Genomic DNA, 27,998 nt, shown 5'->3' with positions numbered 1-27,998 from the left:
TCACCCCCGACGGGGGGAAAATCCTGCCCAATGTGCATAGTTTGAAGTAGCAGGAGGAAGCAGCAAAATGGCTACTTCAAGGTATGGTATTCCCTGCTCCTGAGTAGACTAGTCCATTGTCTCTATGGGAGTGCTTGATTGTGGATTGGTCCATTGTCTCTGTGGGGATGTTTGGTTGTGAACTGACTTTTAAGAGAGAAAGCTAACAGAAGGTATATTTGCAACCAATTACATATTAAACACAGAATCTTCAATAAACAATGTGATTTATGAAGAAAAACAGATTTAAAATGGGGGAGTGTGGATGATATCTTAGGGGATCTCATACCATGCTATTTGGAGTGAGGATATTACAAGAAGATGATTAAACTTATCCATTGAATTGTATTCTCTCTGTGAAATTACCTGTAACTGTATTCCCTGTTGGAAGGCAATGCCAGTGCAAAAGGCCTCAGCCTGTAGTTCATCCAGATTTCCACAGCCAAACAATGCTAGTTGAAGGTCACAGCTCCAAGAATGTACCTGCAATTATGAATTATATATCAGTTTTAATAATTGTCAGGTCTATTGAGTGTTCATGGAGCATTCTAGTAACTATTTCTCATGCGCCTGCCCTTTCCCCACTGTTTTCACCAATAGGAAGCTAATCAGATTGTAAATCCTCAGGAGGTTGCAAATGGAACTTTAAACTGTGCCAAATTTTAATTTGAAATAGTTATATTTTGCAATATATTTTACAAAGTTATGGCATCTGTTTTGTATTTTTCTGTTTATACTGAGGTCGCAAAAAATAATTGACAAATAAACAGGGAGAAACCCCTGGAGGAATAGTACCATTAATCAAGTTTTGAGGGAAGTTCCAAATAAACCGCCTGATTTTTTAAACATGTTTTACCAAAGGTTACTGCTTAAATGCAATAAGTACCATTGCAGAAATAGTTAGTGAAGAAGGAAAGAAACAAATAAGAAGCAATGGAACTAACTATTCATATATTTCTTGGCTTTTGCTGTAAAAGTCACACTCTAAACAGATGTAAATTCTGTCCCTGTAATCCTGCATTTGATTTTTGAATTTTTCTCTTTCCCAACCACTCTGCTTATCCCGGACAAGTATCTGAAACTTTATTTCTCCATTGTGCAGCTAACTCTTATTTTGATTATCTGCTCCTATCACTGCTTGCTTGTCCCTACAACCACCCCACCCTCAACTTCTCTCCCCCCGGCCCCCCAACTTAAACCAGCTTATATTTCACCCCTCTCCTAACTACACTCAGTTCTGTTGAAGGGTCATGTGGACTCGAAACGTCAACTCTTTTCTTCTCCGCCGATGCTGCCAGACCTGCTGAGTTTTTCCAGGTAATTCTGTGTTTGTTTTGGATTTCCAGCATCCGCAGTAGTTTTTTGTTTTTAACTCTTATTGTGTTTGACAATTTATTAACAGAACTGAGGACAGCACTATACTGTTGGGTGGGAAGAATTGCATGTAAGGAGATCCTGGTTTAGTTGGAACTGTATGTAGTGATGCTTACAGAGTGGTACATCATATATAGAGAGTTTAACTTCATGTACCTAGAGCTGGAATGGAGATGGAAGTGAAGAAACTGATATATATTGAGCTGAACTCAGCTGCCTGTTTCATTTCTTCTATCTCTCTTTCTGTCTATTTTCTTTCCTCTCTCCATACCTTTTGTCTGCCTCTGTGATCTTTCTTTCCATCCATGCCCTCTTCTCTTGCCCTTCTCACTCCTGTTCTCACCTCTTTTCTGTTTCGCCCTGATTCGTATCATTATTTCTGCCTTATGCTTTCTCACCTTTTTTTCCCTTTTCTGATTCATTTTCTGTCCTTCCTTGCTTTGCTTTTTCGCTTGCTTATATTCCAGTTTGCTCACACTGCCTCCTATTGTGGTTCTCTCTCACCTTTCTCTCTGCTCCCTTCTTTTTCCTTTTTTTCCCATGCCTTTCTCTCCCTTTGTTTCTTCCTCGGTGGGAGGATGTGAGGAACACAAGCTTTGGAGCAAACAGGATTCTGGTGAGAGGAGAGGCAGACATCATGATTGTGACAAGGCTGCTGTGGGAGCAGAAACAACAGGGCTGGGTCTGTTGAGGCACTTATCTAGGAGCGGGAGAAACTGTTTTAGCAGCACAGTGAGAGCGATTGACACTGGGACCATTGCCACAGTAGGAGGAAATGAGTAAATACCAATATGGCCAAGAGGGATGGGTAATAAATACTGGCTTTGGCAGCAATGCCCACATCCTGAGAAAGATTTAAAAACTTCCTCAATGTACAAAAGCATGTCCATAACCGTGTTCAATGAGGTTACTCAAGGAAGTCGCAAACAAAGCATTTTTACCCCTTTATTCATTATCATGTTACAGCACAGTCATGAATCATGAATCAAATGTAATGATGAACTCCTAGTGCCTTTCTCTGAGTCCCAATCCTCTGAAGGGCACATCACCAGCCCCAAGAAGCCATTCATTGCTCTCAATTTCTTTCTCCTTCGGACTGACCCTGATCTTTTTTCCTTATTTTTTTCATGCAATTTGGGCATCATTGGCAAGGCCACCGTTTGTTGCCCATCCTTAATTGCCATCGAACTGAGTGGCTTGCCACACCATTTCAGGGGACAATTAAGAATCAAGCACATTGCTCTGGGTCTGGGGTCTGGAGTCACATGTAGGCCCAGACTAGGTAGGGATGGCCGATTCCTTCTCTAAAGGACATTAGTGAACCAGATCTGTTTGTATGTCAATCAACAATGGTTTCATGGTCACCACTACTGAGACGAGCTTTCAATTCCAGATTTTATTAATTGAATTTAAATTCCTCCAGCTGCCATTTGAACACTTGTCCCCAGAACATTAGCCTGGGCCTCTGGATTACTCGCCCAGTGACATTACCATTACACCGCCCTCTCCCCCCAAGAGTTTCTCCATTCTGCTCAATGAACAAACAGTGGGAGACTTAAAAGTAATTTTGTGTCTTGGCTAATGTTGATTTTTTTTTTTATTCATTCACGGGATGTGGGCTTTGCTGGCTGGGCCAGCATTTATTGCCCATCCCTAGTTACCCTTGAGAAGGCGATGGTGAGCTGCCTTCTTGAACTGCTGCAGTCCATGTGGTGTAGGTACACCCCCAGTGCTGTTAGGAAGGGAGTTCCAGGATTTTGACCCAGCGACAGTGAAGGTCGAAACCAAGCATCTCAAAGCTTCTCGTTGTCATATTCCCCATTCCACATGACACCATATAGGGTTACTCATTGTTGCTCCATGCTCACTACCCACTTCACACTCTGGATTTCGCAAAGGGCACCTGCTGCTACTCTGGTGAGACTCCGCATCTCCACTGCACCTATCACTACCCGCCTTCCTACCCAGTTTTCAAAATCTCACAAATAGTAATGGAAAAGGAAGATGCTTTGTTTTGAAAATCTACAAACTCACACTCTTTATGCAAAAGTTCTCTGAATACATGTGAATTTGAAAGAGGATACCTCACCCTAGGGGAATTAAACCCCTAAGGATAGTCTTAGTGGTACAGCCAATTAAAATATTATGCTTTTTACTACTCAAAGTTGGGTTTCAATGCAACCCAAATCCATGGTGTGAACGCAGAGGCATTCTGTCAGCTGTGGGATTTCTAAAAGAAACTTTTGAGCTCAAAGCTGTTCATAAGTTAGCAGGTGAGGTGAGATGAGAGAGACTGCCCTCGACAACAAAGCAGCATTTGACCGAGTTTGGCTTCAAGATGCCCGAGCAATATTGAAGCCAATGGGAATCAGGGGGAAAAGCTTTCCACTGGTTGGAGTCATACCCAGCACAAAGGGAGATGGTTGTGAGTATTGGAGGCCAATCATTTCATTCTCAGGGCATCGCTGCAAGACTTCCTCAGAGTAGTGTCCTAAGCCCAGCCAACTTCAGCTGCTTCTTCAATGGTCTTCTCTCCAGCGTCAGAAATTCACACAACCATTCAGATCAGGGAGAGGGTGAGAAATAAGCCCACACCCATAAATCTGAAGCTGAAGCTTGATACTGGAGCACAGAGTAACATCATCCAGCTTAGACTGTACCTGAAGATCTTTCCTAAAAATGTGAAAGAAAATGGTTACCCAAGGTGAGGTGCTGTGAAACCGTGCAACAGCATGCTAATGGCATATGGGGGAACTGTAATTCGACAGCTGGGAGCAACCCAAATCAGAGGGACACAGAAAGGAAATGAGGTTAACTGTATGTTCCATGCCGCTAGTGGTCCTGTTCTACTGAGGTTGAGCAGTTGTGAAGAGCTGCAGCTTATCTAAGCAAACCATGAGATAAAAGATCTAGACATAAAGATCCACCACCTAGCAAACAAAACACCACCGAAACTGAACCAATTAGAAATGAGACCAGCAAAGGCCAAGATTTACAGACGCTCTCTCACAAATGATCCAGGAATGGCCTGATAAGATATAGCAAACACAGCCAGCAATATGGCAATACTAGTCTATCGGAGATGATATCTCACTGGAAGATGGTGTTCTGCTAGCTGGATCCAGAATAATCATACCCAAAACTATGCAGGAAGAACTTCTCCAGATGATACGTGAAAGTCACATGGAATGGAGAAGTGTAATTGCAGAGCCAGGTCAGCTGTGTACCGGGTAGGCATCTACAATGACAGTGAAAGAATGCTATCTACATGCCAGAAGTATAGAATTATACAGCAGAACATGAAGATGATGGCTACTGAAGTATCACCCAGACCGTGACATATAGCGGGAGCTGATTTAATCACACGCAATCAAGAACGCTATCTCATAGTTGCAAATTACTACTCAAAATTCCCTTTTATCCAAAAGGTAAAAGATTTAGAGCTACGGCAATCGTCTCAGCAGTATGAGTTCTGTTCACTGAGCAAATGATTCCTGAATGTGTAATATGTGATAATGGAACCCAATTCACCTCCAGAGAAGTTAAGGAATTCACTGAACATCAGGGGTTCAACATTATCACCTCATCACCACGTTACTCTAGGAGACACAGGTTTATAGAAAAAAGATGTCCAGATGGTCAAGAGAACTTTCACAAAATGCTGAGAGAGACAAAGGAAGACCCAAACCTTGCCTTATTGTCACTCTGATCTATATCTCTCAATATATGAAATCGCCTGCAGAACTAATGAATGGAAGAAAATACAAGACAACTCTGTCAGACAAGATATTCCCTCCAAGTGACCAGGAGGAAGTAAGACAGCAACTCACTGATGCACAGATAGAAGGAGGTCAACACTTCAATGAGTATGCTAAATCCCTGCCTGAGCTGTTGAAAAGACAAACCATACATGTAAAGGATCAAATCATGAAAACCTGGAACCCAATAAAATTTGTTGGTGAAACTGAGGTTGCAAGGTCACATATCATTGTGACTGAAACTGATAAGGAAATGAGAAGGAACCAGGTCCATACTCAACCTACACCTAAGCTGGAAAAGCAGAAACGATCACCAACAAAACCAGCAACTTCAGTGACCAGTGAGACATCACCAGCGAGTGGTACAACATCAACTACTTCATCAGCAAGTAACACAACACCAGCAACATCAAGCATGACTCCTACAACACCAGGAGCACCATGCACAACATCTCCTGCGCAGCGTACCAACTTACCACTGAGAGCAATGATTGCCAAATCCACAAGATGGAGGCACAGATCCTACCACCTAAATGATACTGAACGTAATGTTTCTCTGATAAAAGAAAACATGCTATAGAAGAATCTTAAGATGTTCAGTTTATTTATAAAAGTTGATTGTTACCCTTTAGTTTATTACTGAAAAAAGAAACATTTCTCCTCGAAGCTTTTCATCTTACGCTCATCAGGACAGTTCGCAAGAAAATACCAATTAAAGGGGAAACAACATATTAATACTGTGTGAGAAGAGAGTGCTGAATGGTTGACCAAGTGGACTCTGATTGATAGAGGCGTTGCCATAGAAAATGAACCAGCAAACGGCTGTCATTTATTTTGTTTAGCTGAAACAAGCACAATGACTGCCAGTTAACTGCCAAGCATTGTTTGAGAGTGAACCCAGGCAGCTTGATTCTGATTGGTCAAGGCATTGCCCTGGGGAATGAATCAGCGAATGGCTGTCACTTATTTTGTTTAGCTGAAACAGGCACAATGTGTCTACATGTTCTTTCTGTCTGCAGAAAGCAGGGCCCTGTGTATTGATATATGTAGCTTCCAGTGCATGCAAATGCACCACACTGCAAGCCTGGCTAACAATCTTAAATTGGTTGTCAGCATAATTCTTAGCACACTGAGGATTATTTAGCAAATGTTGTCCAATCACGGAATCACATCTAATGTTGGACACTGTGTTTTAAGTTTTGCAAAAATTGGCTGGTTGGATATGGTCTGTACCTTGCCCATTGTGAACAGTGGAAGAGACATGCTGTTTGATACAATCCACCTGTCTTTGGGACATGTGGCCTATCTAGCTAGCATCGCACTGGCACTGAAATTCATACACCACATTACTCATTTGTGTGAATTTGTGTGATAGACAGAATGTCTTTTTGGCTTGACAGCAGCATCCTGTTAGTGACGAACACCACTCATGTTACTACTGCACAGTAGCAGAGTGAAATATCTAGCTTCACCTGTTGCTCAAATTTTTGAGATACCTTGTCCTTCCAGGGTAAACTGAGGTAGACTGGGCACTTTTCAGGGCCGAAAGTGACAGCCTTGTGCCCGTTCATGAGTTTGTGCAATATCCAGAGTGGAATGATCTGATCAGGGTAGCCATTATCTTGCCAGATGTCTTTGATGCATCCCTATTTCAGCATCAAGCTTGCGTGGCAAGCAAATAGCTTGGGCCATATTTACAAGGTTGCCGATAAGGCCAATCTTATAGCGCAAGGAACTGTAAGAATCGCAATGTGTATATTGACCAGTGATGGTACGCTTGCAGTAGACCATAGTAGAGAAAAGCCTGGCAGATTTCTCAACTAGTACGTCAAGGAAGGGGAGTTCGTTTGACTGCTCTACTTCAAAGGTGAATTTGAGCGCAGGATGGAGCCTGTTAAGACATACAAGAAATTATTACATGCAGTTGCGGATTTAAATATAGCAAATGTATCATCCACATATTGGAAGTATTCAAGGGGTAGGAGGTTGGCTATCACCCCAGCAATGACACATTTCTCATGGAACCCAAAGTTGTTTGTGAGATCTGGGCCTAGAGGGGAGCCCATGGCAACACCATCTATTTGGGCATACATGGTATCATTAAAACTGAACTCAAATGCATGTGTTGCCGAATTCATAAGCTCAATGAATACTGATTCACTCAATGGCCGCAGGTCTAGATGGCCATGATATAATGCTGCAGTGCAAATATCTATGGCTTCATTAAGTGGAACGTTGGTGAATAGGATCGCAATGTCAAATGACCACATGGACACACCATTGCTATCAATATGCAACTTCTATATGGTCTTCGCAAATGTGAAGGAATCCTTCACCGTGTATCTGGATAAGGTGCTCAAAACTGGTTGTAACAATTTGCCCAATCATTTGGCCAATTTATGCTGTGCAGAATGGGTCATAGATAAGATAGGGCGTAAAGGGACATCACTTCTGTGTGTCTTGGTCAGCCCATACATAGCAGATGCAGCAAGCCGTGAGGATGAACCCTGTCATATATATATCACGTGGCAGCTCATCGATCTTACACAAGTCCTGCAAGCATTTTTTTTTTAGCTTACTTTCGAGCAAGGCTGTCTGGTCATGCTGAGCGATTTGTTATGTGTTTAGTGCTGTTGTTAATTACATTGCCAAACCATTTCTGCTTAAGTGAGTTTATGGTGTGGATGCATTTCAAATGGGTACTGCTTATGGTGCGGTCACTTATTGAAGCAATATAGCAGCCTAAACAGATCAAATCGAAAATTGAAAGAAATTTGCACATCTTAATTCTTGCGAATTGTCCTGATGAGTGCAAGATGAAAAGCTTCAATGAAAAAATGTCACTTTTTTTCAGCAATGCTCAAGTTCTACCAAATGGCTACGTCTTTAGTTTAGAAAAAATAGTCAATGATTGGAACAGTTATATTGATATAGAGGCATTATATATAATTATTAAATAAAGAGGAATGTTATATTGTTATTATTCATAAAAAGCTAAGAATTAATTGTTATGTGAATATATATCCCAGGGTGCCACATTTTACTGCTGCACTGGACTTATGTGCAGAGCAACAGTGTAGCAGTCTATCAGTCCACCAGCCACATGGAAAAATTCAAGAAATACACCCAATGAAGCTCCAGCATTTTGCGTATTAAGTGTGATTATTTCTAACCTATGGGAACCAGAAGACATATCACTTTTCATCCTTGTATAGGCGACAGAAGATTATCAATATCAGAGTGTATTGGTTTATAGTAGGTATTGGTCCAAAACTGTGTTCTGACTTTCACATATGGTTTGCCACTAACAGTTAGACTACAGGAAATGGAACAAATAACCCCTGACTTCTCCTTTAAGATGTACTTCTACAACTATTCCCCCTGTGCTTCTATCTAGTGCCTGGAGGCAAGAAAGCACATAGAAACGGACATGGATAAAAAAAGAGCACATAATTTATCCTCCAGTAGGGATAGCAGAAAATCCATCAATAAACTCCTTCAGCCCTACAATCCACTGAGATATCTGCAGCCCCCCCTAGTTCTGGCTTCTTGCGCATTCCTGATTTTAATCGTTCCACCTTTGATGGCCATGCCTTCAGTTGCCTAGGCCCTAAGTTCTAGAATACCCTCTCTACACCTTCCAGCTTCTCTACTTTACTTTTCTCTTTAAGCCACTCATTAGAACTTACCCCTTTGACCAAGCTTTTGGTCATCTGACCTAATGGGAAGAATTTGACGGCCCTGTTTCAGTGGGGACGGGGCCGTAAAATGCGGCGAGACATTCTAAACCTCATTGGCTTCAGCGGGAACGTAAAATCCCGCTGTCGTAAAATTTCGTCCGATATCTCCTTATGTGGCTCCATAGTGTGTTTTGTTTTATAATGCTCCTGTGGAGACATGTTATTACTTTAAAGGGGCAATACAAATATAAGTTGCTGTGGTTGGGACACTACTGTGTCTCTACCTTTAAGATGAAATTGCTTCTGACTTTTCAAGTTCGTGACTTGAAACTCTGGACATGTCCTTGAAAATCTGGGCAGTGGCCACTGACCATCTTTTGGTTTGAAATGGTAACGAGTGACAACATTCCTGCTTCATCTTTATCCTTTGGAGATATATTGGAGCCAGAATCCATTATAATGTGGAATTTACCTGAATCAAGCAATAATAAAGGAGGAAGAGGGTTAACTACACCTCCCTTTGCTTGAGAGGCTTCAGAGAGACTTCAGTCTCAGGTACAACACGGGGAATAACTGATGTGTCGTTTCAATCCATAGCTTGCTTTTTTAATGGGTAACAACATGCTTTTCAGCTTGGGTTCAGTTGAACGAACAAACCATCTGGAAAACATTTTAGCTTTTTAATAAGTTCATGTAACAGCCTTTTACATTAACTGTGTTGCTCCATCGAGTCCTAGTGCTCCCTTTTTCTCTTCCTGCCTAAGAAATGACATTTGGACCTGGTTTCAGCAAAAAAAAACTAGGCAACAAAATAAGAAAATGTAATTTTTATCTAGTGTTCTCTTCTTGATTGATATTTGATTATTCAGCAAGGCTTCCCTTCATTATGAAACATATTTTTCCACATATTTAATATCGTAGGCATAAGGTTTTTATAATTTATTTAAAGTTTGCATTGGTCCATATAGACTCAATTCCTGGCTGCATTAAAATGTACTGAAGATCCATCTGCATTAATTTCCATAAAACATTTAGAACTGTGCATTGTCCTATGGTGTAAACGGAGCACAGCACATATCTAGTTAATTAACCTAACATTTTATCTCCCCCAGATATTTTTGACATGGGGCATTTCGATTTCCATGTGGATTCCTCCACTCATTTGAGTTTAATAGAAGTCCTGGGCAAATCTCAGAAAATGGCAGAGGTTTTCACAGCTCTTCTGACGAAATTATGGAAGACCACCAGGACCCACCCTCCCCACAGGAACTCACCCCCAATGTTTATCAAATACATTCGGTGAAATAGGGGCCAATTCAGCTGAATGGCATGAGCTGCATGTTCATGAAACTTTGCACCAGCGGAATGTCTAGTTTACCTCATTGAATTCAGTAAGGTTAGTTAATAAATATCATTAGAATATGCCCTTGGGATGTTTTTCCCTAGCAGAGGGAGCATCTTTATTGGCAGGATATCTGAATGGTTTACAGCTATTAAAGGGTTTCAGCTTGCACTGCCAACAGGCTGCTGTCTTTCACTGTGGCAATTCTGCTACTTCAGCAAAGGAGCTTACACAAGGGGAGGTGGTGGTGCGGTCTAGTCACTGGACTCGTAATCCAGGGACCCGGGGTAATACTCTGGGTGCTTAGGTTTGAATCTGACCATGGCAGATGGTGGATTTTGAATCCAATAAAAATCTGAAGTTAAAAATCTAATGATGACCATGAAACCATTGTTGTTAAGAACCTATCTGGTTCCACTAGTGTCCTTAGGGAAGGAAATCTTCCATCCTTACCTGGTCTGGTCTACAAATGCTTGGAATCTACACCACATGGACTGCAGTGGTTCAAGAAGGTGGCTCACCACCACCTTCTCAACTGCAATTAGGGATGGGCAATAAATGCTGACCCAACCAGTGACACCCATATCCCATGAATGAATAATAAAAAAAATGGCCAGAACTTTCTGCTTTAGTGAAGGAAGCTGGGATATCTTGCTTGATGAGTAGTAGCCAGGGGTCAGTTGGTACCCTCTTACTGCTGAGTCACAAGATTGTGGGCTTAAGTCCCACTCCAGAGACTTAAGCACATCGAGCTAGTCTGACACATCAGGTACCAGTGTAGTACTGTCTTTTGGATGGGATTTTAAACCAAGGCCCAATCTCTCAGGTTGATTTAAAAAATCCCATGGCACTATTTTTAAGAAGAACAGGGGAGCGATTCCCAGTGTCCCGGCCAATATTTATCCCTCTTTCACAATTACTAAGAATGGATTGTCCAATTATTGTCACATTACTGCTCCTGGGAGGTTGTTGAGCACAAATTTGTTGCCGTGTTTTCTACATTACAACAGTGACTATACTTCAGAAATACTTAATTACTCTAAAGGGCTTTGGGACATCCTGAGGTTGTGAAGGACACTCTACAAATACAAACCCTTATTTCTTATAGGTGATCTGTGACAGTAGAGGGTAGTAATATTTAGAGTTGAAGGGAATCCTCCTATGTTCCAACATGCACAATAAGTATGGCAGAGATGGTAGTTTAAGTTAACAATGTATCCATGTTTGTACATTATGGATATTGGGTTTTATGCCTTGGAGAAATGAAGAGATGATACTCGCCAGGTTCCCTGTGTGAATAGGAGTTTTATTATAATTCTTTTAAAATGTCTGCTTTCTCACACTTACTATTGGGTTCAGTTTCTCTCTAATCACACCCAACGGCTTGACTAACAGCACATGGCACAATGAGCAGTCAACAGACACACACTGTCAAAACAGCAACAAATTGAACACATCAGTACAAACAGATGAAAGGGAAGTTCTCTGGTCTGAGGAAGAACACTAAGCATTTTGAATCACCCATGTTCATATGCAACAAGATATGAACAACACTCAGAGTTGAGCTGATAAGTCACAAGTAAAATTTATGCCACACAAGTGTCAGGCAATGATCATCTCCAACAAAAGAGAATCCAACCACGTCCCCTTGGTATTCAATGGCATTACCATTACTGAATCCCCCACCATTAATATCCTGGGGGTTACCATTGACCAGGAAAATAACTGGCCAGCCATATAAATACTGTGCCTACAAGAGCAGGTGAGATGCTGGGAATTCTGTTGTAAGTAACTCATCCCCTGACTCCCCAAATCCTGACCACCATCTACAAGGCACAAGCAAGGAGTATGATAGAATACTCTCCAATTGCATGGTTGAGTACAGCTCAAACAACACTCAAGAAGTTCAACACCATCCTGAACAAAGCAGCTCACTTGATCAGCACCCCATGCACCACATCAAACATTCACTCCCTCCACCACCAACACACAATGGCGGCAATATGTACCATATACAAGATGTATTGCAGCAACTCACTAAGGACCCTTTGACAGCACCGTCTAAACCCATCATCTGAAAGTTCTCCTGCAAGCCACACACCTTCCTGGCTTGGGACTATATCACCATTTCTTCACTGTCACTGGGTCAAAATCCTGGGACTCCCTAACAGCACTGTGGGTGTACCTGCACCACATGCACTGCAGCAGTTAAAGAAGGTGGCTCACCATCAGCTTCACAAGGGCAATTAGAGATGGCCAACAAATGTTGGCCTTGTCAGTGATGCTCACAACCCATAAAAGAATATATAAAAAAACTAAGATATGGTTTTCCAACTCCAGTTAAGTTTATGTCCAAAATGTATCTGTACCTATGATGGAACTTGTTTGAAGGACATGCTTGAGGAGAAGGGCTAACTTGGAAATGGCTTACCTTGTAAAATGGAAAGACCAACTCAGGTCTCTTCAGACATGCCGAAGTGTCTCAACTCCTGAGATAAGAGCAAGCAGATGCCAGGTGCCTCAATTGCACTTGAATTTCTTCGCTCCACAACATCAAGGCCAACTACAAAGATATCCAAGAGATTTGTTAAACTAAACAATTTGTTCATTGCAAGAATAGAATCTGTTTGCAAGCAGCACAGGGGAACAAAATTGGGGAAGCAGTCTTACAAGGCAAAAAAAATAATGCTCATAGCAGCAAGCAAGAAATGTAGATATAGATAACCCAAAAGGGGAATAAAATGCAAAACTTTAGATGCTATGTTAAACTATAAAGGAAATTCCCAATGGCCAGAGCAGTGGGTAATGTACATGAGTTTTAAAAAAAATCCAAGAATTCAGCATTGGAGCAATTTGCGTAGGGTTAATCACAGCTTCCAAAAATATGGGCCAGAATTTTTCGCTTGTCGGGTGGGTGTGCGCCCGACCCGAACAAGGGTAAAATGGCGCACAATGAAGTGGGCGAGCGTCCCGATGTCATTGCGCACTCGCGCAACATTTCAGTTGGCAGGCGCGCGCGTGGGGGAGTTGGCAGCGTGCCTGCCAATAATTAAGAGGCCTATTAAGGCCATTAAAGTAATAATTAACAAAAAAACAGAAAATGCTGGAAAAACTCAGCAGGTCTGACAGCACCTGCGGAGAGAAAAACAAAGTTCACGTTTCGAGCCCCTATGACTCTTCCTCAGACTGGAAATGTTAACTCTGTTTTTCTCTCTACAGATGCTGTCAGACCTGCTGAATTTTTCCAGCATTTTCCGTTTTTGTTTCAGATTTCCAGCACCCGCAGTATTTTGCTTTTATCAAAGTAATAATTAAGTTAAATTTTTGGCTACCCGTCCAATGGTTGGCGGGCAGGCGAAAAGGCCAAGCGGCCTTTTGATACTTTAGAAAACCTCATCCACGGCCGGGCTGAGATTTACAACAGCAAATAAAAATTAAACTAAAATGTTTAAATTTCATTCAGAACATCTCCCTCTGCTCATGTGACAGAGTTACATGTGGGGACATGTTTTTTTAACATTTTAAAATTCTTTATTTATAATTTTTTTAAATCTTCGCCTGCCTCAGGGAGCTTCTCCTGTACACAGCCGCGCACATGCACGTAGTTCCCCGCTCACCCTCCCCACCCACCTCCCCCACTGGCAGCGCTGAGCGCTTGCAGCGTGCGTTTCATGCTGGGCGGGAGTTAATTGGCGTGAAATCGCGGTCGTGGCCCTATCGCGGGCGGTGGTTGCTTCCCGTCCACTCCTCACTCGCTCCCGCCGAGCCCGCCCGACGAGGGCAAAGTCCCGGCCGTGAAACGATTCCTGTCGTTGGATTTCGCATATCAGGCTTCCAAGTCTACTTGCCCAATGCAGCAAAGCGCAGTCCAATAATGTACGCACACATTCACAACATGTACCATCATTGATATGGCCCTGTACGTTCTCAATGTGTGACCTCACAACACTGACTTTGTCACAACAATGAAACCACGTGTTCCATTTCTGGTACTGAATGTATTCAAACCCACCGGTCAAATATAACACCTGCCAGACAGGGGGTTGTGACAGATCATAAAAGACTACATTTTTATGGCATTTTTGGTAGCTGGCCAGATGGTGAACCCTTTAATTTGTTTTAATGTAGGCCAGCAACAGATGGCCTGGGTGCATTTACTATGTCACATGTGCTAATGTCACTTCAAAGGGCCGGGTATGTCATCCCTGTATAGGTGGACCACTTAAAGAATACTAATTGCTGAATCCATATAGGTGGCAGAAACACTTAATGAGTTATTTGGCTGTAAAAGAGACAGAGCTAATTGTTTGTCCCATCAGGCGGTCCTACAAGGATGTACTATCACAGCTTGTCCTTGCCCTAAAGTGGGGGTAGATGTCTGGAAAGAGATATCTGAGTAACTAGCCTGATACTATTGAATCCAACTGTGAGTGACAGCTCTAATGAATAGTGAAAGATACCTCCTTTTAAAATTCCTCTTCCTCTCGGTTTGAATTTCAAAGCAAAGATTAGGTGTAACTATTAGGGCCTTTTAATGAGTTTCTGCTCACCAGTCTGTTAACAAGTGAGGATTAGCAGAGAGAGACACTACATGAATATTCAATATCTTGTAAGATCATTACTTTATTAAATGTGGCCAAAATTAACCGCAAGGGCATTGAAACTATTATTTTGGGAATAGGGGCCGGAAGTTTATGTAAAGTTATGTGCCTTGTGATATCTGTGCTACCTATTCTTGCTTTTGCTAACTCCAATTCTTTATAGATTTGATTTATAGTTAATAGTCAGGAATGATGGGCTGCCAGGGTATTATTTGTTCAGCTATGAATGAGATCCAAGAACGTGAGGTGTCTCATGCTATATTCTGTGTACTTATCAATTGCCTTACAAATATACAAAAATTGCGGGTAGGGAAAGAGCAGCTGGTCCATCGAAACTTTGCATCATGAGGGCTGGTCCTTCCCCTTCCCTCCCTTTCTCCCTCCTCCCATCATCTCACACCCACCTCTGGAGCCATGTAACCCCCTGGGAAAGGGAAAAAAAAACAGGTCAATACAGAAGAGAAATACGATGCAAAATTCCTTGCTGATCCCCTCAGGCAATCAAAACCGGTCCAGGGGAAAAAGTGGACCAAGTATTGTCAATAGTGGATCCGACCTTCAATGTAATGCAACCTCTGCTCCAATCAGGGCCCAGTTCAGCTCCTTCTAGAAAGCCATGCAGAGAGCCAGCGCCCACCACATCAGCTGGCATTGCATTCCAGAGGCTCACAATTCTCCAGGAAAAGAGGAAGCACCGAACATCCGATCTATCCCTACTCTTACAAGTTTAAATACATGTCAATTGGTCCTCACCAATCTGTTAAACAGGAATAATCTGTCAAGAGTGATGCTTTCCAGCCTGTTACTTATTTTAGTGACCTCCATCAGGTTACCCCTAAGTCTACTAGTTACATGTCTTCAAGTCGAACCACATTCATTAACAACAACTTTCTGGCTGCAGGATTGGAAGTAATTACTAATCCAGCATTTGAAATTTCCATCAAGACCACAAGATTTTGACTTGAAATAACCTGATGTGAGGAAACCTATCAAAGCCTTTTTGAAAATGCTTACTGGATTTCCCTCATCCACTACCTCAGTGACTTCCTCAAAAAAACTATTACTTTAGGCATGACCTGGGTTTTCAGCAGCCATATTGTGAATTTCTAATGGTCTCGTTCCCTTTCCCATCTCTTATGATCCCTTCAAGCATCTGTGATGAGCAGAAAATTAGCACTATCCCGATGAATCCATTTGAATTATGACTCCAAGAAGCTGAAACTGTTTAAGCTTGCTCAGTAACTGTAACTCCAGCATAAGACCATAAGACCATAAGGCAAAGGAGCAGAATTAGGCCATTTGGCCCATTGAGTCTGCTCCACCATTCAATGAGATCATGGCTGATCTGATAATCCTCAACTCCACTTTCCTACCTTACTCCACAAATCTTAAACATAGTTTTTGTGATCCTACAGCACACATGATCAATTAGTGGTAGCTCATAACATTAGTTCACAACTCCATGAGTATTAGGCAGGGCTGAAGCTGTGACTCATTCTCTGTCTCTATCTCTGCCTGACAGTCACAAGATCAGGATTTACTTACTCTCAAACCGTGTGATTATATTTCATAGGAGTACAATTTATTTCAATCCTTTACCATAGCGATGTCTTAGACTTCTGATTCACGCTTAAAAATACCCAAAATGATTCTTCTTAGTGGACTGCAGGAGCAGAGATCTAAGAGTGCAGAGGCTTTGGGGCAAGTTCAGTTTTGTGGGGCAAAGCAGGTGCTGTATCTGGACTCAGCGCCTGAAGATAGAGGCCAGGGGATGAAATTGGGGCTCAGGTCTCATCGACATAATACCAGCCAGCTGCCAATCGAGCATCCTGGTACAGCTTGTAGGTTGAGTCCTACTTAAAATGAGCTGCCCTGCAAAACCTGGGGGCAAATAAGTTATTGAAGGAGGTCTGTTTATATTTGGACACAGGTGTGGACGCACCTAAGGAGTGTGATACTTCACGTAATGCTATCTGCATACCCTTCTATTCCTTTCTCCCTCAGGTACTTATATAACTTCCCTTTAAATGCATCTATGCTTTTCAGATTCAGCCACTCCTTGTGGTAGCGAGTTCCCCATTCTGTGCACTCTCTCGTTCTTATTCGATTTCCTCGTGTCCATCTTATATTTATCACACCTAGTGGTGGGCTCTCCCACAAGTGGGAGTAATCTTTAGTACGTTTAAAATAAAAGCAGAAAGTGCTGGAAAATCTCAGCAGGCCTGGCAGCATCTCGGAGAGAAAAATCGAGTTGTATTTCGAGTGAAGAGTCAGTCATGTTGGACTGGAAACATGAACACTCTTTCTCTCTCCATGGATGAAGCCAGGCCTGCTGAGTTTTTCTTGCACTTTCTGTTTTTATTTCCAATCTCCAGCATCTGTGGTATTTTGCTTTTACTTTAATATGTCTATACTGGCAAGAGCCAGTGATTGCATTAGTTTCTCCTCAGCCTCCCTTTCCCAGAGAAACGAGCCCCAGTCTGTTTCAGCTTCCTGGTTCAATTTTGATATAGTTCTCGTTAAGCTATTTTGCAACTTCTCTGCCTCTGTATCCTTTGTTATGGTGACATCCAATTGATCACAGTTCTATATATATTTTACACAACTTCACTGCTTTTCAATTATATTTCTCTAGAAATGAATTCCAGTGGTTTATTTGTATTTAGATAACTTGTAAAACCTGCGCTACTGATCTGCAACCATTAATAGATAGTGCACTGCTGGTTCCAATTTTTGTATTCAAATAGAGTTTCTGGAATGTAAAGTTCCATCTGGAATTAATGTCAACACCTGACAATGAGTCACGCAACTGGTAAATGTTATTAATGTCATTAGTGCATTTAATGTGCTTTTAAAGGAGCATATTAATGGCCCAATCTTCCGGCCTCCGGATTGTCGGAGAACAGCTGTACACCCAAGGTGTATGTCGAGGGCCCATGGAAGTCCCGATGCTCTGACCTCTGTGGGGATTACCCGGGAAGTCTGACCTTCCGATGGGCAATTCCCCTGTTCCTGGTACCCTCCGCGAAAGTCCCTGACTCTGAGCTGGAGTTGGATATTTCAGACAGTTCTGATGTACTTACCTGGGTAGTTACCCAGGAAATGTTAAACAGGAAAACTCTGGGTTACTACAGAACTGATCCCCCAATCACTCATATTGGCCCCCCCCAAGACTCCACCTTTGACTACACCCACTGATCCTCGATTACCTCCGACACCCTAGCCAATGCCCCAGCACGACCTGACTAGCCCCCAACCAGACCTGACTACCCAAGCTGACTCTACTATACCCCGGCCCGCCTAAGAAATCTGCCGCCTCACCCACCTGCCACCTCACCCAGCTGCCACCCTACCCACCTACCACCCTACTCACCTGGCACCCTACCCACCTACCACTCTCCCACCTGCCGCCCCACTCACTTGCCCCACCCACCCTAGCCAGCTCCCCACTTACCTTACCACTGACCCACCCTACCCACCCCGCGAATTCATTAACATTCGCAAACTCACCCATTCACTAGACCTTTAAACCTTTAATATGGCAGCTAGTGCCATAAAAATGGGACCTGGCTTGTCTTCCCCTCCGATGCTCCAACTGTATGATGAAACTCTTCGGTTGAAGGTATGGGCTGCATTCCTGGAGAAGCTGGGCTTGGAAGACCCAGCCAGAAATGGGGAGCAGAGGCAGGGTAAAGTAGGAGCAGAGCAGCAATCCCATGGTGACTGCCGTTTCACAGAAGTTCCAGGCCTTAACCTTTTTACCCACAGCCTAGCTTACATCTACTTCCCATGAGATCTCAGGACACAGGGCATCGTTGAACCTTTGCTGTCACATTCATAAGGAAATTGTATTCTTCTGACAAGCTGTTAGTAAACTCAGAGTAAAGCTGCGTTGAGGAAGAAGCCACCATAAAGCAAGCACAGGAGCAAAAGATAAAATCAGTAATACAACTGGTCTTAGAGCCATAATGGAAGGGTTGGTGAGGATACACTGGATAGAAAAATATGCAGAATGAAAATCTATTTGCTTAATATCCCTTGAAAGTAAATACATTGACCTGACTGACAGCCTCACCATTGCAATAGAATGCAGAGAATGAGCAAAAGAAAGAATGTTTACTGATTGTTTCAGGTGTTTATCTCAACATTACTCAAGTCTTCACTAACTAGATTACCAGATTCATAGGCAGCACTGTTCTGTTGGTTGTAGATATTTCTGACCTAAAGATTCATAAAGTGCCAATCTTAGATAGTTTGTATTTTAGATTCAGTTAATCTGTCAATGTCTCTTCGTAAGTTTATGCTTCCGTCTACATCTGCCAACTCCATCCCCTTCCCTAGCAACAGTCTGTGACTAGATCAGTTCACAATCTTGGTGTGATATTCCACTCGGAGAAGCGCTTCCGACCACATATTCACGCCATCACTAAGATGTCTGATTTCCGCCTCCATAACAACAGCCAGCTTCGTTCCAGTCTCAGTTCATGTTCGGCTGAAACTCTCATTCACACCAGTTTTTACCTCTTGACTTGACTTATTCCAATGCACTCCTGGCTGGTCTTTCACATTTGACCCTCTGTAAACTTGAGGTCATCCAAAATATTGCTGCCTGTGGCTTAACTTGCACTAAGTCCTATTCACCTATCACCCTGCGCTTGTTGACCTACCTTGACTAAATTACTTGATTACATTTTCAAAGAGGTGACTAAAGTAGTGTAGAGGGGCATGTGTTTGGATGTTATTTATATGGGCATCCAGAGGGTACTGGATAAAATCCCCCATAAGAGATTTTTACGCTAAAGTTGAAGCTCATGAAATTGAGGGCAAATTATTGACCCAGTTAGGAGATTGCCTGAGGGACAGGTGACAGAGTCAGGATAATGGACAGGTACTCTGATTGGCTGGATGTAACTAGCAGTGTTCCACAAGGGGCCTCAATTATTCCCTGCATTTATTAATGACTTAGATGATGGAATAGAGAGCTGCACATTCCAAGTTTGCAAATGACACAAAAATCGGTGGCATCTTAAACATCGTAAACCAACAACAATGGGCGTAACTTTCCATTCTGGGACTACGTCCTGTGGTGGCTATGGGAATGGGGAGAGTTTCCCGCTGCAGAGGCTGCTGCGAATTCACGCCATATTGCACAATGCTGGCCTAATTAGGGGGTTTCCCAACGTTTCTCACAGCGGGCAGGCTGAATGGCTCATGCCCACCATCATGTATGGGCGCCTTATTTAAAAGGTGCCCAGTCATCAACTGACCCACTACTGAAGATAGAAGATGGACCTCCTGAACATAGAAGATGGACCTCCTGAACATACAAGATGGACCTCCTGGACATACAAGATGGTCCTCCTGAACATAGAAGATGTACTTCCTGGAACACTGTGAAAGCTAAGGATGGACATCTTGGAATACTCTGAAGCTCGAAGATCTACCTGGTAGATGCTCCAACCACCCACTGCCCATGTACCAGGGTCCACGGTCACTGGAGGCCTCAATCCCGATTTGCACAGGCTGCCCCAGGCCTTCTTCAGGTAAGTCTCGCCGTCTCCACACCACGTTGGTCCAGATGTTCTGGACAGCATGATATCCCGCTGGCGGCATGGACAATCAGGTTGGGGGCGGGGGCGGGGGAACGATTCCGACTGGGCCTTCATCGGCATCCCATTAACAGGATGTAAATCGATTTCCCGCTGGCCTCTGGTGGGAATGTCAACCCGCCATGGCGAGCGGCAGCACAAGAACCTGCCGTCATTTTACACCGGTGCTGAGCCACTTCATCAGCTCCTGCTGCAATGTCCACCCCACCCAGCATTAAACCCACCATGGGCAGGGGCGGTGGGGGTGGTGGGGGTGGGGCTGGAAAATTCAACCCAATGACTTAGATTTGTAGAGCGCCTTCAACATGATAAAATGTCCCGAGGTGCTTCACAGGGACATTTCAAATCAAAATTTAACCAGGTTCATCAGGCATGAATTAGCTCTTGCACATCTATACTGGCAATCTCCATCTAAATGAAAACTTTTAAGCTGTTCAGCTACTCCACCCATAACTATACATTCGAGTTACTTCCCGACAATTGTGCTAACCCGTCTATAATTCTCTAGTTTCCCTCTCTCACATTATCTTGGTTATAGCATTTCAAATAAAGTTATACAAGATACAGTCTTAAACTTTGATAAAAATAGAAATACGTGCAATATGAGAAAGATGAAGGCGCAGTGGAATATTATATTGATTAATTAGCTAATTATAATGGTGGTTAATTATTAGTAGATTGAAACCATTGGGCAGGATTTTGCCCTTGGCGGGTGAGCTCGGCAGGGGTGGGTGGGGACAGTCAGGAAGCTGACCGCTGCCCGCGATTGGAACAGGACCACGATTTCATGGCCGGCGGGCCAATTAAGGCCCGCCCAGCGTGATACACGAGCGGTAGCACTCAGAGCTGCCTGTGCCTGGGGTGGGGGAGTGGGGGGGGGAGGGCGGAGGAGGAGGGCGAGCGGACCGAGTGTGAACTTGGAGCATGCGCGCGAGTGAGCGCTGCACAATCTCCCTGCCTCAGGGAGACGAAGCATTTTTTAAAAAAAGAAAATGAAGAAAATAAAAAAAGTAATAAAACATGTCCCTCATGTGACCCTGTCACATGAGCAGAGACGTGTTATTAATTAAATTTTAAAACTTCTGCCCATGGATGAGGTTTCCAAAAAAAATGCAAAGGCTGTTTGGCCTGCCCGCCAACTGTTATGTCAGACAGGCAACAAACAATTTAATTTAATTAAGAACATAAGAACTAAGAGCAGGAATAGGCAACTCAGCTCCTCGAGCCTGCCCCACCATTCAATACGATCATGGCTGATCTCATTTCGGCCTCAACTCCAATTTCCCGCCCTCTCCCCATAACCTTTCAACCCATTACTAATTAAAAACCTGTCTATCTCCTCCTTAAATTTATTCAGTGTCCCGGCATCCACTGCACTCTGAGGTTGTGAATTCCATAGATTCACGACCCTTTGAGAAAAATAATTCCTCCTCATCTCTGATTTAAATCTACCACCCCTTGGCCTAAAACTATGGCCTCTCCTTCTAGAATGCCCCACAAGGGGAAACATCTGCTCCACATCTACTTTGTCTATCCCCTTTAGCATCTTATATACCTCAATTAGATCTCCTCTCATCCTTCTAAACTCTAGCGAATATAGGCCTAAACTGCTCAATCTCTCCTCATAAGACAAGCCCCGCATCTCTGGAATTGATCTAGTGAACCTCCTCTGAACCGCCTCCAATGCAACTACATCCTTCCTCAAGTAAGGGGACCAAAACTGTGCACAGTACTCCAGGTGCGGTCTCACCAATGCCTTGTACAGTTGCAGCAACACTTCCCTATTTTTATACTCTATTCCTTTAGCAATAAATGCCAAAATTCCATTTACCTTCCTTATTACCTGCTGTATCTGCATACTAGCTTTCAGCGATTCATGCACAAGGACACCCAGATCCCTCTGCACTGAAGCATTCTGAAATTTCTCTCCATTTAAATAATAAGCCACCTTTTTGATGACTTAATGGCCTTAACAGGCCTTTTAATTGTCAGTGGGCGTGATGCCGACTCCGAACGAACTATCACGTGACTGCGCGTTGACATTGGCATGCTCAGCCGACGTTAACGCGCCTCATTTCCCGCTCGAGCAGGTTAGGCGCCACCCGCCCGCCAAGTGAAAATTTCTGCCCGTTGTTACATTTCTTCCACATGAGAAATTGACAGAACATAACATACTTGTGTAAAAGTTTATTTAATGTTAAACATTTAACACCTAGGTGAATTTAGATGAAAACAAAAAACTACTGCGGATGCTGGAAATCCAAAACAAAAACAGAATTACCTGGAAAAACTCAGCAGGTCTGGCAGCATCGGCAGAGAAGAAAAGAGTTGACGTTTCGAGTCCAACATGACCCTTCGGCAAAACGGAAGTATAGTTAGGAGAGGGGTGAAATATAAGCTGGTTTAAGGTGGGGGGCAGGGGGAGAGAGAAGTTGAGGGTGGGGTGGTTGTGGGGACAAGTAAGCAGTGATAGGAGCAGATAATCAAAGGATGTCACAGACAAAAGGATCAAAGAGGTGTTGAAGGTGGTGATATTATCTAAGAAAAGTGCTAATTAAGAATGGATGGCAGGAAACTCAAGGTACAGCTCTAGTGGGGGTGGGGTGGAAAGACTGACAGGGTATTGGTTGTAGATTCAAAAATAATGGAAATAGGTGTCAAAAGAAGAATCTATATAAATTCCTGCCATCCATTCTTAATTAGCACTTTTCTTAGATAATATCACCACCTTCAACACCTCTTTGATCCTTTTGTCTGTGACATTCCTTTGATTATCTGCTCCTATCACTGCTTGCTTGTCCCCACAACCACCCCACCCTCAACTTCTCTCTCCCCCCGCCCCCCACCTTAAACCAGCTTATATTTCACCCCTCTCCTAACTATACTTCAGTTCTGTTGAAGGGTCATGTTGGACTCGAAACGTCAACTCTTTTCTTCTCCACCGATGCTGCCAGACCTGCTGAGTTTTTCCAGGTAATTCTGTTTTTGTTTTGGATTTCCAGCATCCGCAGTAGCTTTTTGTTTTTATCTCTGTGTTTAATTGACTGCCACTTCTCTTCAAGAAATGCCTTCCTTGAAGAAGTATTGCTCTGTTCTCCGACAGGATTTCCGCCTGTCTCTTCTGCCCTGTTCACCTTCATTGCTTTCCATTTCTCTCCTGGTGTTTGACAAGGTGTTTACTAAAATCCGCTTTCACAGCCATATTTCCTTTCTCAGTGACTGTCTCCGTCTCCGACTCACCCCACGTGGATTTCAACTGAAATTCCATCCCTCTTGTTTCGAACCCACCCAGGATTACAGGTATCTCCGGGACATAAAACGTTTCTCGGACTGCTGTTCCCGTCGCATTCTGAAATCCACACTCAGTGCCATGCGCCGCCATATGAACACACTCGACCTCTCCCTCCAGCAGCACCGCCGCACCCTTTTTCAAAGCTGCGCGTGCCCCCAGTTTCATTTTATTCTTCGCTTCATCCGACGCCTCAACAAGAAACTTTTTCTCTTTCTCTCAAGTGCTAAGGAACGCAAGCTCCAACAATTCATTGACACCAACACCCATCTGGGACCCTCCACCCCTGCTTGTCCCTCCGTCCCCACCCCATCTTCCAATCCCAGCCCCAGCCGCGTATTCACTATACCCCCTGACCTTCCCCTCTCTGATGCTGAACGTTCAGTGCTCAGCAAAGGACTTAGCTTCATACCCTTACGCCCTCATTTCAATGAATTTCGGGCTCGGCATGATGCTGAACTCTTCTTCCGCCGTCTTCGTCTCCGTGCTCACTTCTTTGGGCAGGAGTCCTCTCCCCGTTCAATGGATCCTTTTACCCACCTCCAATATTCTCCCTCCACCTGGACCCCTCCCTCTGGATTCTTACCTTCTCTTGATCTTTTCATTGAGAACTGTCGGCGTGACATTAGCCGTCTCAATTTCTCTGCTCCTCTCACCCATTCTAATCTGTCTCTCTCTGAACTTACTGCACTCCGTTCTCTTAGGTCCAACCCCAACATTGTCATCAAACCCGCTGACAAGGGTGGTGCTGTTGTTGTCTGGCGCACTGACCTCTACCTCGCGGAGGCTGAGCGTCAACTCGCAGACACTTCCTCCTACCTCTCCCTGGACCATGGCCCCACCACAGAACATCAAGCCATTGTTTCCAGGACTGTCACTGACCTCATCTCCTCTGGAGATCTTCCTCCCACAGCTTCCAACCTGATAGTCGCCCAATCTCGGACGGCCCGCTTCTACCTCCTACCCAAAATCCACAAACAGAACTGTCCTGGAAGACCGATCGTGTCAGCCTGTTCCTGCCCCACGGAACTCATTTCTCGTTATCTTGACTCCCTTCTCTCTCCCCTTGTCCAGTCCCTTCCCACCTACATCCGTGATTCCTCTGACACCTTACATCAAATCAACAATTTCCAGTTCCCTGGCCCCAACCGCTTCCTCCTCACCATGGATGTCCAATCCCTCTACACCTCCATCCCCCACCAGGATGGTCTGAGGGCCCTTAGCTTCTTCCTTGAACAGAGGCCCCAACAATCCCCATCCACCACTACTCTCCTCCGTCTGGCTGAACTTGTTCTCACACTGAACAATTTCTCCTTTAACTCCTCTCACTTCCTCCAAATAAAAGGTGTGGCTATGGGTACCCGCATGGGCCACAGCTATGCCTGTCTCTTTATGGGGTATGTGGAACATTCCTTGTTCCAGTCCTACTCCGGCCCCCTCCCACAACTCTTTCTCTGGTACATCGATGATTACTTCGGTGCTGCTTCATGCTTTCGTCGGGACCTGGAAAAATTTATTAATTTTGCTTCCAATCACCACCCCTCCATCATTTTCACATGGTCCATCTCTGACACTTCTCTTCCCTTCCTTGACCTCTCTGTCTCAATTTCTGATGATAGACTGTCCACCAATATCCATTACAAGCCTACCGACTCCCACAGCTACCTCGACTACAGCTCCTCACACCCTGCTTCCTGTAAGGACTCCATCCCATTCTCTCAGTTCCTTCGCCTCCGTCGCATCTGTTCTGATGATGCTACCTTCAAAAACAGCTCCTCTGACATGTCCTCCTTCTTCCTTAACCGAGGTTTTCCACCCACGGTCGTTGACAGGGCCCTCAACCATGTCCGGCCCATCTCCCGCGCATCCGCCCTCACGCCTTCTCCTCCCTCCCAGAATCATGATAGGGTCCCCCTTGTCCTCACTTATCACCCCACCAGCCTCCGCATTCAAAGGATCATCCTCCGCCATTTCAGCCAACTCCAGCATGATGCCACCACCAAACACATCTTCCCTTCACCCCCCCGGCGGCATTCCGTAGGGATCGTTCCCTCCGGGACACCCTGGTCCACTCCTCCATCACCCCCTACTCCTCAACCCCCACCTATGGCACCTCCCCATGCCCACGCAGAAGATGCAACACCTGCCCCTTCACTTCCTCTCTCCTCACCGTCCACGGGTCCAAACAGTCCTTTCAAGTGAAGCAGCATTTCACTTACATTTCCCCTAACTTAGTCTACTGCATTCGTTGCTCCCAATGCGGTCTCCTCTACATTGGAGAGACCAAACGCAAACTGGGCGACCACTTTGCAGAACACCTGCGGTCTGTCCGCAAAAAAGATCCAAATCTCCCTGTCGCTTGCCATTTTAACACACCACCCTGCTCTCTTGCCCACATGTCTGTCCTTGGCTTGCTGCATTGTTCCAGTGAAGCCCAATGCAAACTGCACCTCATCTTCCGACTAGGCACTTTACAGCCTTCCGGGCTGAATATTGAATTCAACAACTTTAGATCTTAAACTCCCCCTCCACCCCCCCAACCCCGTTTCTTCCCCCTCCCCCCTTTTTTTTTCAATAATTTACATAGATTCTTCTTTTCCCACCTATTTCCATTATTTTTAAATCTACAACCAATACCCTGTCAGTCTTTCCACCTCACCCCCACTAGAGCTGTACCTTGAGTATCCTGCCATCGATTCTTAATTAGCACTTTTCTTAGATAATATCACCACCTTCAACACCTCTTTGATCCTTTTGTCTTTGACATCCTTTGATTATCTGCTCCTATCACTGCTTGCTTGTCCCCACAACCACCCCACCCTCAACTTCTCTCTCCCCCTGCCCCCCACCTTAAACCAGCTTATATTTCACCCCTCTCCTAACTATACTTCAGTTCTGTTGAAGGGTCATGTTGGACTCGAAACGTCAACTCTTTTCTTCTCCACCGATGCTGCCAGACCTGCTGAGTTTTTCCAGGTAATTCTGTTTTTGTTTTGAATTTAGATGAAGTCAGTTAAGTTCATAGTTATCTATTCTGCTCTCATTTTATTTTTTGGAAAAATACACTTTATTCATAAAATATCTGAAAGAACATTACGAAACATTTCAAAATGGCCATCACAAAAAGTACAATCATATTCAAGTTTTCCACATAGATCATGAGGTGCTTCAATACAATCAATGAACGCTACAGACACTTCAACATGGTTATTACAGGCAGTCAGACAGTGCAATGGTATTTGTTCACCCCAAGCTGTAGTCGATGATCTATTTCTGTCTCACCTATTCAGGAGTTCAGAGAGCCATGGGTGCTCTGTTCCTTCAGTGTATCAGTGACTTTCAACATTCATCATCCTACCTTACCCATTCTTTCACTGCTAATTCTAATATACACACTTTAACTTGCTGCATATTGCATATCCCTCAATGCAAACACCCTGCATTCCTTTCGCTGTGCAATGGCTCTATCATCTTGATCTCCATGCTCATTAATGCTGCACAATCAGTTTTATCCAATTCTTCAAAGACACAAGGTATCATAGCAACTAATGCTCCAGGTGCAGGGCTATTTATGATCTGAGCACAGATTAGGAATTTAAACAAGGTGGACATGCATCCAGCATGATTATCCATCCATTAATTTTAATGGTCAGAAAATTCTTGGGGGTGGGGTGGTGAAACCTGCAAACCCGATTCCAAATATGCACTTCTGTCGTGTGAAACACATTAAAAATTATCCAGTAGTTTATTTATGTCTCATGAAAGTCCAGCAGCTTCTCTCTTACCTTTGATCATCTCAACCTGGGTCCTTTATTATCTCGTGGCTTCTTGGCCTCTATCTGCTCTGATCTCAAGTCTCTTCCATCTCTACCATTGGCCACAAGCAGCTTGGTCTGATTTAATGCCAAAAATCACTTATTTTCTCAACAATTCTTGAGCCGCTATAAAGTTCAACTCAATCCAAGACTTGAATGCTGCTCTCATGTCTGAGGAGTTTCTTGGCACACAAGCAAAAGCTTGTTGTCTGAGAGCTCATTAGATTTTCTGCTCCAAACTCCGTCTCCGATCTTTCTTGTCTGTCTCTGTCTCTCTATTTTACCAATATCAACGTGGGCAATTACTCCTTCGCACTTCCCGCTCCAAAATTCCAAACGTGCACTGCCACGTTCCATGAGCCGGATTTTCAAAGCAGGGTTGGAAATCGACAGCCAGATGAATTCCAGATCCCAACCCGTGCTGTGTCACTCTCACAACACTATTTTCAAATGTAAGTGGCCTAATTGGCCAGGATGCGCACTCGGCGCCG

At 43.9% G+C, this 27,998-nt stretch overlaps 1 long non-coding RNA gene across 1 annotated transcript; it reads right to left on the bottom strand.

Annotated features, from left to right (window-relative positions):
- On the bottom strand, positions 1–27,684 carry LOC144682508 (uncharacterized). The gene is made up of 3 exons (XR_013577062.1): positions 27,478–27,684; positions 12,625–12,756; positions 1–522 (listed from the first exon to the last, which is right to left on the bottom strand). It is a non-coding gene; the product is annotated as an uncharacterized LOC144682508 (long non-coding RNA).
- Between the last annotated feature and the right edge of the window lie 314 nt (positions 27,685–27,998).

The sequence above is a fragment of the Cetorhinus maximus genome, chromosome 7 (genome assembly GCF_964194155.1).
Source record: "Cetorhinus maximus chromosome 7, sCetMax3.hap1.1, whole genome shotgun sequence".
Lineage (NCBI taxonomy): Eukaryota > Metazoa > Chordata > Chondrichthyes > Lamniformes > Cetorhinidae > Cetorhinus > Cetorhinus maximus.
This window is presented reverse-complemented; position numbering and strand designations above follow the sequence as displayed.